The 12,120-nt window shown below is 44.7% G+C and overlaps 1 protein-coding gene and 1 non-coding gene across 6 annotated transcripts in view; one reads left to right on the forward strand and one right to left on the reverse strand.

The window, feature by feature from the left end:
- The window catches only part of PDE8B (phosphodiesterase 8B), a 293,772-nt gene that overhangs the window by 154,750 nt on the left and 126,902 nt on the right, over window positions 1-12,120 (forward strand). The gene's annotated exons all lie outside the window — the stretch shown is intronic.
- Window positions 4,692-4,825, reverse strand: LOC139185504 (small nucleolar RNA SNORA41). The gene has a single exon (XR_011569085.1). It is a non-coding gene; the product is annotated as a small nucleolar RNA SNORA41 (small nucleolar RNA).

Below are 12,120 nucleotides of genomic sequence, written 5' to 3' on the forward strand. Positions count from 1 at the left end.
GGATGACAGCCTTGATGTACTCCTTTCCCAATTTTGAACCATGTCCAGTTCTAACTGTTGCTTCTTGACCTGCATACAAGTTTCTCAGGAGGCAGGTAAGGTGGTCTGGTATTCCCATGTCTTTAAGAATTTTCCACAGTTTGTTGTGATCCACACAGTCAAATTGGAACATAGTCAGAGGCTTTAGTGTAGTCAGTGAAGCAGAAGTAGCTGTTTTTCAGGAATTCTCTTTCTTCATGATCCAGCAAATGTTGGCAATTTGATCTCTGGTTCCTCTGCCTTTTATAAACCTAGCTTGTACATCTGGAAGTTCTCGGTTTACATACTTTTGAAGCCTAGCTTGAAGGATTTTTGAGCATGACCTTTCTAGCATGTGAAATGAGCCTAACTGTATAGTAACTTAAACATTCTTTGGCATTGCCCTTCTTTGGGATGAAAACTGATCTTTTCCAGTCCTGTGGCCACTGCTGCATTTTCCAAATTTGCTGACATATTGAGTGCAGCACTTTCACAGCATCATCTTTTAGGATTTTAAATATCTCAGTTGGAATTCCATCACGTCCGCTAGCTTTGCTCATATTAATAACAGTGGTTCCTAAAGCCCATTTGACTGCATACTCCAGGGTGTCCGACTCTAGGTAAGTGACCACATCATCATTGTTATTCGGGTCATTAAGTCCTCTTTTGTATGGTGCTGTGTATTCTTGTCATCTCTTCTTGATCTCTTCTGTTTCTGTTAGGTTCTTGCTGATTCTGTCCTTTATTGTGCCCATCCTCACTTGAAATCTTCCCTTGATACCCAGTTTTCTTAAAGAGATCTGTAGTCTCCCATTCTGTTGTTTTCCATTACTTCTTTGCATTATTTAAGAAGGCCTTCCTGTCTCCCCCTTGCTATTCTCTGGAACTCTGCATTCAGTTGGGTATATCTTTCCCTTTCCTCCCTTTCCTTTCTCTTCTCTTCTTTTTTCAGCTATTTGTAAGGCCTCCTCAGACTATCACTTTGCCCTTTTCATTTCTTTTTCTTTGGGATGGTTTTGGTCACTGCCTCCTCAACAGTGCTATGAACCTCCATACATAGTTCTTTAGGCACTCTGTCTATCAGATCTAATCCTTGAATCTATTTGTCACTTTCCCTGTATAATCATTAAGGATTTGATTTAGATCATACCTGAATGGTCTAGTGGTTTTCCCTACTTTCTTCAATTTGATTCTGAATTTTGTAATAAGGAGCTCATGATCTGAGCCGCAGTCAGCTCTTGGTCTTGTTTTTGCTAATTGTATAGAGCTTCTCCACCTTCAGCTGCAAAGAATATAATCAATCTGATTTTGGTATTAACCATCTGGTTATATCCATGTGTAGAGTTGTCTCTTGGGTTGTGGGAAAAAGGTGTTTGCTACAACCAGTGTATTCTCTTGACAAAACTGTTAAGCATTTACCCTGCTTCATTTTGTACTCCAGGACCATCAGTTCAGTTCAATTCAGTCACTCAGTTGTGTCCAACTCTTTGCGACCCCATGAATCGCAACACACCAGGCCTCCCTGTCCATCAACCAACTCCCAGAGTTCAGCCAAACTCATGTGCATCAAGTCGGTGATGCCATCCAGCTATCTCATCCTCTGTCGTCCCCTTCTCCTCCTGTCCCCAATCCCTCCCAGCATCAGGGTCTTTTCCAATGAATCAACTCTTGCATGAGGTGGCCAAAGTACTGGAATTTCAGCTTCAGCATCAGTCCTTCCAATGAACACCCAGGACTGATCTCCTTTAGGATGGACTGGTTGGATCTTGCAGTCCAAGGGACTCTCAAGAGTCTTCTCCAACACCACAGTTCAAAAGCATCAATTCTTCGGCACTCAGCTTTCTTCACAGTCCAACCCTCACATCCATACGTGACCACAGGAAAAACCATAGCCTTGACTAGACGGACCTTTGTTGGCAAAGTAATGTCTCTGCTTTTTAATATGTTGTCTAGGATGGTCATAATTTTCCTTCCAAGGAGTAAGCATCTTTTAATTTCATGGCTGCAGTCACCATCTGCAGTGATTTTGGAGCCCAGAAAAATAAAGTCTGACACTGTTTCCACTCTTTCCCCATCTATTTCCCATGAAGTGATGGGACCAGACTCCAGGACCATACTTCCCTGTTATTCTAGCGTTCTACTTTTGCATTCCCTATGATGAAAAGAACATCTTTTCTTGATATTAGTTCTAGAAGGTGTTGTAGGTCTCCATAGAACTGGTCAACTTCAGCTTTGGCATCATTGGATGGGGCATAGACTTGGATTATTGTGGTATTGAATCGTTTGCCTTGGAAATGAACCAAGATCATTCTGTTGTTTATGAGAGTGCACCCAAGTACTACATTTCAGACTGTTTTGTTGACTATGAGGGCTACTAGATTTCTTTTAGTAGTAGATATAATGGTCATCTAAATTCAGTTCACCCATTCCTGTCCATTTTAATTTACAGATTCCTAATATGTCGATGTTGACTCTTGCCATCTCCTGTTTGACCACTTCCAATATACCTTGATTTATGGGCCTAACATTCCAGGTTCCTGTGCATATTTTTCTTTATGTTCCCCTTCATGGACCACAGCCTTGTTATGGCAAAGGTCTTGCATAACTCAATGAAGCTGTGAGCCATGCTGTGCCTGTCCACCCAAGATGGAGAGGTCATAGTGAAGAGTTCTGACAAAACGTGGTGCACTGGAGGAGGAAACGGCAACCCACTCTAGTATTCTTGCCTCGAGAACTCTGTGAATAATATGAAAAGGCAAAAAGATATGACACCAGAAGATGAGCTCCCAGGTCAGAAGGTGTCCAATATGCCGCTGGAAGAGTGAAGGGCAGCTGACTAATAGCTCCAGAAAGAATGGATCATCTGGGCCAAAGCAGAAATGATGCTTAGCTGTGGATGTGTCTGATGGTGAAAGTAAAGTCTGATGCTGTAAGGAACAGTATTATATAGGCACCTGGAATGCTGTGGCAGGTCCCTTGCTCAATGTGTGGGAAACAAGTAGCACCCTGACATTCTGGGGACATGAAGATTTCCAATTCAGCATAAATTCAGAGGATTAATTTGATTTTATCAAGTATCTTATTCGCCCCTCATCCAATAATTAGAAAGGTACAGTGCTCAGTGAGAAATAATAGATGGAAAAATAAAGACTATTTCGATGTTGGATGATTTACAACTTAAAACGTGGAAATTTCAGTATTTTAGGATTTTTTCTCTTTTTAAGTTTATTTGGCTGCACTGGGCCTTAGTTGCAGCATGTGAAATCTGTTTCCTTGACCGGGGATTGAACTGGTGCCACAGAACCCCCAGGGAAGTCCCAGGAGTTTAGGATTTTAGCAGTTGATATCCCTGAGTGTCCAAGCGTACCTCACCTAAGCCATACAGAGTGTGATACCAATAAAAGCCCATTCAGCATTTTAAGCAGTAGGGGTGTGGCGAGGGAAAAAGGTGAGGGTAGAGACAGCCAGGTTTTGTTGAGAACCAAATGAAACTATGTGTTCAGAAATTCCATCTGCTGGCCTACTTTTAAAGAAAATCTTTTGAAAAAACTGAGAAATGCAAAAAGTAAAGTAAAACTCACCTATACTATCACCAGTTTAAAAGCATATGTATGGGGACTTCCCTGGTGGTCCAGTGGCTAAAGTGCTGTGTTCCCAATGCAGAGGGCCTGCATTCGGGGCTCTGGGTTCGATTCCTGGTTGGGGAAGTAAGATCCCACATGCTCCAGCTAAAACAAACGAAAAAAGATCCTGCATGCTGCAACTGCAACCTGGTGCAGCCAGATAAATAAATATTAAAAAAAATAATAAAAATAAAAGCATATGTATGTATGTGTAACATGTAAATGCACATACATACTTATTCCCTGTGTGTCCCATACATACATGTCTATGAAGTCGTTCTCCCTGAAGACCTACTCCACCCCCACCCTGGAGGTAATCGCTATCAGCAGTTTGAAATCTATCCTTCCCAATTAATGCCTTGTACTTCCTCCTTATCCATAGAGAAGATCCATATTAATTTCCACATACAATCCCCATTTTGTCTTTTTACAAAAACAGGACCATTCCTCTGTTTTTGCTTTTCTGCCATTTTCCCTTTTTAAATGTAAGGTAACTTCAGGCCCATTAATGATCTTATCTTTGACTTCTAAGAGAACATCTAGAAGTTCCTCCCACGAGGGTGCAAACACCATTGAATTCTCAGCAAATTGTAGGAAAGGCTGGGAAGGTGGTCTTCTGGTCAGTTTGAGGGCAACATTCTTCAGTATGTGAAGCCTGGGAGTAAAAGAAAAGTATCTTGAGTGAAATACTACCATGACTCGACAGAAAAAGTTGTGCATCTGCTTTTAATTGCTTTCAGCGCTGCACAATTCTCCTTAGTTACTCTGTGAACTTGTAAGAACCCACCCACGGGGAAAGTCAGATCTGACACATTGAGAGAATTGTTTTGAGGATTATAAGTCTTTGTGTCCCAAATACAAAGTGCTTCCAAGATAATTTATAAAATGTTGAATTTAAGTATCTCAACAAAGAAAAAAAGAATCGAACCACACAAGACTAGACATCTTAAAAGTAATCATTATCCTGTGCACACACCAGAAGGTACTTAAAAATGATATAAACTGTAGTATAAATACCTATACTATCATCTTTTTTTTTTTTTTTACACCTTGTGTTTGTCACACACATGCCCACTTTCTGTTGTGCTGAGAAAGAGGTGTTGAGTTGTGTGACAGTTTCTTTCCCACAGTGGAATGCCACAGCTGCTACCTTTAAGAACAGCTGCAGACCAGTAGCTGTGGAAACTATCATCTTTTGAACTGAAGCAAGTAGCATATGCTTGTTACCCTTTGTGCTGAATTAATTATGTAAGAGTGAAGTTCAAAATATGAGTGTAGTAACTGTATGATGAATGGCCTAAATTGCTTAAGTCGTTATCTCAAACCTCCACTTCATTTGTTTGTAGAGTTCTTCTGAAGAGCTTATCTATTACTTGGACCATGCAGAACACATACCTGTCCATATTGGGTCAAGGCTGGCCTGGTGAGCTCTGTTGCTGAGCGCGGCTGCACAGCCATAGTTCGGAGGTTGCTGGGGCCACCGGAGCTGTTCGCCTGGGCACCGAATGCTCTCACGTTTCTCTGCGTCTCAGGTTACTGCTCTGGCTCATTTTCTGGGATGACCACTGGGTCTGTGTGGCTTCGGATTTTTCCCTGCTTGTATACGTAGTTGGCTGAGTTAAGGCCCAAGTTGACTGTCGCTTTTCTATAGAAAAAGTCCCTCGTGTGACCCTCTGTTCAGAACTTGGGCTATTGTCTTGCCCTTCTGAGGTCCTGGTAGGTAGGAACCCAACTTCCTGACCTCAGCCTAAGAAGAGAAGGTGCTGTCATGCTAAGTTGTCATAACACATCTCTTAACCCAGTTTTTTCATCTCCTGTGTTCCTCTGAGATGAAAATCATGGGGTCAAGTGTCTTTGAAGACTTCTACTTGAGGTCATAACAAGATGCCATCTTATTTTAAAGAGAGAAAAGCTTTTCAAATATTTGAGTGGACAGGTTGGCATATGAATGCTAATACTGAAAACATAGTATAGAATCAATCTTCATTTTAGTTTCTCTCTTCCCAGCAAATACCTGCTTAATATAAATTGGTGCTTCAAACAATTCCCATTCATACAGGATATGAAGTGCATGATATGAGGATAGGACGTGTGTGGCTCCTGTCTCTCCTGACTGTGGCAGTGGTCAGTGTCACACTTTAATTGCTGTAAACATCTGAAATCAAACAGATGTACCCCAGCTTGCAAAATCATTTTAATTGCTTTCTTAAAGTGTTTTTGTTCCATCCATAATTATATTTTAATGTCACATTTTGCTAAATACTCTTGATTATGTGGAGCTCTGATGAGTGTGTATATATAATAAGAAGAGAGACTTTAGATTCAGGAGGGTCAAAAAAATAAACTTGCTTAATTCTGAATTTCCAATTCTTTGATGATTTGATTGTAAACAGGATAATTTTTTAAATTGTATTTACAAAATGTGGTGCATGACTTGAGCTGCAGTTGCTATTCTCATGTCAGTTACTTTTATTTTATTCTGTATTTTTCCATCTTGATGTTCTCATTGTTGTATTCTTTTAATCTCTGTCCTTGGAGCTTTTTCACACCTTAGTGTGGCTCCCATCTCCCCCTCCCCCCCTTTTTAAGGTCAGTATTTATTGGAAACTTCGGGCCAGGTGCTATATGTTAAGTGTTTTCCAGACATTGCTTTAACTACTTAATTCTAAGAACTCGGTGATGAAGGTATTAGTATCCATGTTTTATAAATATGCAAACTCAAGTCCAGAACTGTTAGATAACTGCAAGGTTACCCTGCTGGTTAGTGATGAGAGTTGAATACAGGTCTTACTTCCAAAGCCTGCACTTGACTCACTGCCCTGTACATGCTTCTCTGAGCCAACTTTGGGTTTTCTTTAACGCAAGAGTGACAGTATTAGTCTGTCAGGGTTATCCGGTGTCCTGTGCGTGAGTGGCATGGCGCTACTTGAACGGCATGGGAGTGAGCTGCCCCTTTCTTGGTTATGGGTAGCAATATCTCCCGGTGGGTGCACTTCACCTGCCACCCAGCATGCTCCCCAGCTCTGGTCGTGTGCACAGAGGAAGTGCAGGTAATTTGGAAGTGCCTAATTATGCAGGAAGGTGGTGATAAGGAGAGGTATGCCCTTGAGAGCCTTACCCTTAACGCCGTTTATCATCTGAGAGATGGGACCATCCCTAAGGCCACGCAGGGCAGGTGGTTGGGTGTTAAGCTGTGTACCAAAGAGCCCATCACGGAGCCTGGGCATTGTATTGTCTTCTGGGCACCTGGCCTTCATCTTCCAGGCAGTTGTATGCCAGCCCTCTGCTGGAACCACCGGCTGATCACACCTGGTTGCCTGGAAGCCTCCTCCCTTCCACCTGCAGTGTGGTTCTCAGGAGCCCTATTGGTGGTAGAGGACCAATGCTGTAAGTGTATATGTGTGTAATTTCCAATTTATTACAAACAAGTATTCATAAAATACAATCAAAATGGATTACTAGAAAAATTACTTTTTATAAAAGACATATAAAACATAAAAGCTGAAATATTTTATCAGAAGATTCAGCAGCAGTAAAATTACATTTCCAAAAAGATCAAGGCAATCCACATTGCTCTAAGTTTCTAAGCAGTATTCTCAATGTTCATCCTTATCTCATTGCTGCTGGAGAAGAGTTTCCAGGCTAGTTCCAGCCTACAGAGGACACTTTGAAAAGCTGGCCCAGCGCTCACCCTGACGGAGGCTGGCAGCACGTGTGTGGGTGCAGGTCCTCCTGCCAAGGCCTGGAGGGGCGCCCACTGCCATCGGCTTGCGTGTGGAATGCTTGGGCATGGAGCAGTGCCAGTCCCTTCTGTTGTCCATCAGCGCTCTGCCCTTGAAGCTCGGTCTCTGCCTCAGTTCTGTGCCGGTTTCCCTGGGTCCCAGAACTCAGCCCGGAATCCTGACTGATGTGCTGTGACACAGAGAGGGCCCTGCCAGCCTTCTCCCTCCAGACTTCCATTCTTCTGTCTGGACGCATGGTCGTTGGCAGGATTCCGAGAAAATGTATCAGTTTCTTACTGCTGCTGTAACTAATGACTACTCATTGAGTAGTTTTAACAACAGAACTTTTTTCTCTCCCCTGGTGGCTCAGATGCTAAAGAATCTCCCTGCAATGTAGAAGACCTGGGTTCAATCCCTGAGTAGGGAAGATCCCCTGGAGAAGGAAATGGCAACCCACTCCAATATTCTTGGGCTTCCCTGGTGGCTCAAATGGTAAAGAATCCGTCTGCAATGCAGGAGACCTGGGTTGGGAAGATTCCCTGTAGAAGGGAATGGCAACCCACTCCAGCAGTCTTGCCTGGAGAATCCCATGGACAGAGGAGCCTGGCAGGCTATAGAGTGTGGGGTCGCCAAGTCAGACACATCTGAGTGACTAACACCTTCACTTTTACTTTCACTTTTATTCTTTCAGTGTTCTAGAAGCCAGAAGTCTGAAATGAGTCTTATGGAGTAAAATCTAGGCCTTGACAAAGCTGGTTTCTTCATGAAGCTGTAGGGGAGAGTTTAGTCTTGCCTTTCCCAGCTTCTGTTGACTACCAGCATTCTTTAGCTTGTGGCCACATTAATCTCTGCTTTCACATCACATGGCCTTTTTCCATGGTCACATCTGCCTGTTATGAAAACATTTGTATTTACAATTATGGCCCCTTCTGGTATCCAAAATAATCTCCCCGTCTCTAGATCCTTAACTCAGTCACAATTGCAAAGACCCTTTTGCCCAAGTTTTGGGGAAGAGGAGCTGGACCTCTTTGGAGGACAGTATTCCGCCTACCATCTCCAGATTTGGGAATTCTGGTCATTATCATCTGACCCACTATAGGTGTTGCTTCTGCCGTGTGCACTCTTCACACACACACACACACACACACACACACACACACACGACCGTCTGCCAGGTGGAATCATTTGTTGGGTCTGAGGTTGTCAGAGGCTGGGGGCACTGGTCTGGCAGCTAATAGTTATTGAGTAATTTGCATTTTTTTTTTTTTGTTTGTTTGTTTTTTTTTTATTTTTAAAATTAAAAAAATTTCAGGTATACACGTGCTCCCCATCCTGAACCCTCCTCCCTCCCCCCTCCCCATACCATCCCCCTGGGACGTCCCAGCTAATTTGCATTTTAGACACTCTGCTAAAGACTTTGTAGATTAGCCATTTAATCCTCAAAGTCACCCAAGGGGTACTGTGGCTTCCAACTTGGAGATGAAGAAACGGCACGTTCAGGAGATTAGACAGTTGCCCAGGGCCCCCTGGCAGGTAGGTGTCCAGCCGCATGCAGTCCCAGGCAGTCCGGCCCCATGCTGTAGTCTCACCTCCATGCCAGGCTGCCATTGGACAGAGGCAGCCCCTGAGAGGTGAACTTCAAGCACGTCTCCTACCCCCAGGCACCAGTCACAGGCCAGAGCTAGTGCCCGAGGCTGGTTCAGCTCCCTTCCTTTCCCATCTGGCCTGTGGGATGCCTGGAAGAACACTTCCACCCTCTCCCAGAAGAGCTCCTGAACCAAAGTGAGTGACTGTGAGAAGAGCCCCTACTCTTCCAGGCAGCCTTTGGACAGGAATAAGTTGGCCATCGGCCAGTGCTGGTCCTGTCATGATGTGTCGTTAAGCATTCCTGGCTAGAAGTCAGACAGGAGAGGGCACCGGAGGACGTTCTCCCATCCTGTGCTCCTGGGAACCTGCCTTGGCTTCTGGCAGCCCTGGGACCCTCTGGGGCCTTCTGCTTCCATTTAGGAGGTGGTGCTGGCAACACTCACTGGTACCCGCAGCAACTGGGGTTTTGGGAAAGGCTGTTAGGCTGTGAGTCATCCTCCCTGACAGCACATTCTGAGTTCTGGTGGTGCAGTGTACAGCCGACTTAGGAAAACTTAGAAATCGAGAACCCTGCCTGGTAGCCAGAGGCAGAAGCCAGATGTGGCAGAGAGCCAAGCTCCCTCCGATGGCTTCCCAGGTCAGCCTGTCCTGAATCCCCAGTCAGTGGAACCATAAAATGCACGCAAAGGGATGTGTCACGAGAATTAGGGCGTAAACTGCAGGCCGACCTTAGAAAGTGCTCAGTGAGGGCTTCTTTGTGAGAGGTACACGCCCTGGGGCTGTCCACACTGGGCCTGCAGCATCAGGAATCCACAGGTGAATCTTGCCTTCTCCCAGACTAGGAGTTTATGAAATCCCATGGAATCTAAGTGCTGTCATATCAGTGTGGATAGACTATTGATGAGAATACAAGTTATTTGTGTATCTTCTACGTTATGTAAGTAAGAACTGAAGTGGCTTATTATTTTTTAATTTATTTTTTGAATCAAAGGATAATTGCTTTGCAGATTTTTGTTGTTTTCTGTCAAACCTCAACACGAATTAATTTTGCTGACTTCTTCATTCATTTTTGGCTGCCCTGGGTCTCTGTTGCCTCTTGCTTCCCGCAGGCGTTCTCTAGCTGCCGCAAGCAGGGGCTGCTCTCTAGCTGGGGTGTGCCGGCTGCTCACTGCGAGGGCTCCTCTCGTGGAGCGCAGGCTCTAGGTGTGCAGGCTTAGCTGCCCTTCAGCATGTGGACTCTTCCTGCAACAGGGGTCGAACCCCTGTCCACTGCATTGGCAGGTGGACTCCCAACCACTGGGCCACCAGGGAAGTCCGGAAATAGTTTATTTTTAAGTAGAGTTTATTTTTAGAGCAGTTTAGATTCATAGCAAAACTAAATAGAAAGTACAGAGGGTTTCCATATACCACCCCGCCCCCCCACATCCCCACACATGCACAGCCACCCTCCATCAGCCTCCTCTGCCAGAGTGGTGTTTTTGTTGAACATTGAGGAACCTGTACTGATACATCATTGTCACCCAAAGTCCACAGTTGACATGAAGGTTCAATCTTGGTGGAGTACATTCGATGGATTTAGACAAGCTATCATGCCATATATTCACCATTATAATATCACGTGTTGCCCTAAAAATCCTCCTCTCTCCCTACTCATTCTCCTTCACTAATCCCTGATAACCACTGATCTTCTTACTGTCTCCATTGTTTTATCTTTTCCATAGTCCTATAGTTGGGAATATATAGTATGGAGTCTTTTCAGATTGGCTTCCTTCACATATTGATACGGGAGAAGGCAATGGCACCCCACTCCAGTACTCTTGCCTGGAAAATCCCATGGATGGAGGAGCCTGGTAGGCTGCAGTCCATGGGGTTGCTAAGAGTCAGACACGACTGAGCAATTTCACTTTGACTTTTCACTTTCATGCATTGGAGAAGGAAATGGCAACCCGCTCCAGTGTTCTCGCCTGGAGACTCCCAGGGATGGGGGAGCCTGGTGGGCTGCCATCTATGGACATGACTGAAGCGCCTTAGCAGCAGCAGCAGCAGCACATACTGATATGCATTTAAGGTTCTTCCTTGTATGTTCATGGCTTGAGAGTTCATGTCTTTTTTTTTTAAAACCACTGACTAATGTTTCATTGTTTAGATGTACCACAGTTTATTCACGCCTTTACCTACTGAAGGACACCTCGGTTGCCTTCAAGTTTTGGCAGTTATGAGCAAAGCTGTTCTAAAGGTTCAGGTGCATACTTTTCTGTAAATGTACAACTCCTTTGTTGTTATTTAGTCGCTAAGTCGTGTTTGACTCTTTGTGACCCCATGGACTGTAACCCACCAGGCTCCTCAGTCCATGGAATTTCCCAGGCGAGAATACTGGAGCGGGCTGCTATTTCCTTCTTCAGGGGATCTTCCTGACCCAGGCACCAAACCTGCACTGGCAGGGGCGGGGGATCTTTACCACTGAACCGCCAGGGAAACCCCTTTCAACTCCTTTGCTGCTGCTGCTGCTGCTGAGTCACTTCAGTCGTGTCTGACTCTGTGCGACCCCATAGACGGCAGCCCACCAGGCTCCCCCGTCCCTGGGATTCTCCAGGCAAGAACACTGGAGTGGGTTGCCATTTCCTTCTCCAATGCATGAAAGTGAAAAGTCAAAGTGAAGTCCCTCAGTCGTGTCTGCCTCTTAGAGACCTCATGGACTGCAGCCTACCGGGCTCCTCTGTCCATGGGATTTTCCAGGCAAGAGTACTGGAGTGGGGTGCCATTGCCTTCTCCAATGCATGAAAGTCAAAAGTCAAAGTGAAGTTGCTCAGTCGTGTCCGACTCTTAGCGACCCCATGGATTGCAGCCTACCAGGCTCCTCCGTCCATGGGATTTTCCAGGCAAGAGTACTGGAGTGGGGTGCTATTGCCTTCTCCCTTCAACTCCTTTAGGTCAGTGTGAAAACCATGATTGCTATAAAAGTGTCAATTGCTTTGTAAGAAACCACCAACCATCTTTCACAGAGCCTATATCATTTGCATCTCACCAGCAGTGGCAGTTCATGTAACTCCACAGCCTGATCAGCATTTTGCACTGATCATGTTTTATGTCTTCAGCATTCTAATGGATGCATGTATGTCAGTGTTTTAATTAGCAACTTCCTAACGGCATATGATGTGGAGCATACTTTC

The sequence above is a fragment of the Bos indicus genome, chromosome 10 (assembly GCF_029378745.1).
Source record: "Bos indicus isolate NIAB-ARS_2022 breed Sahiwal x Tharparkar chromosome 10, NIAB-ARS_B.indTharparkar_mat_pri_1.0, whole genome shotgun sequence".
NCBI lineage: Eukaryota > Metazoa > Chordata > Mammalia > Artiodactyla > Bovidae > Bos > Bos indicus.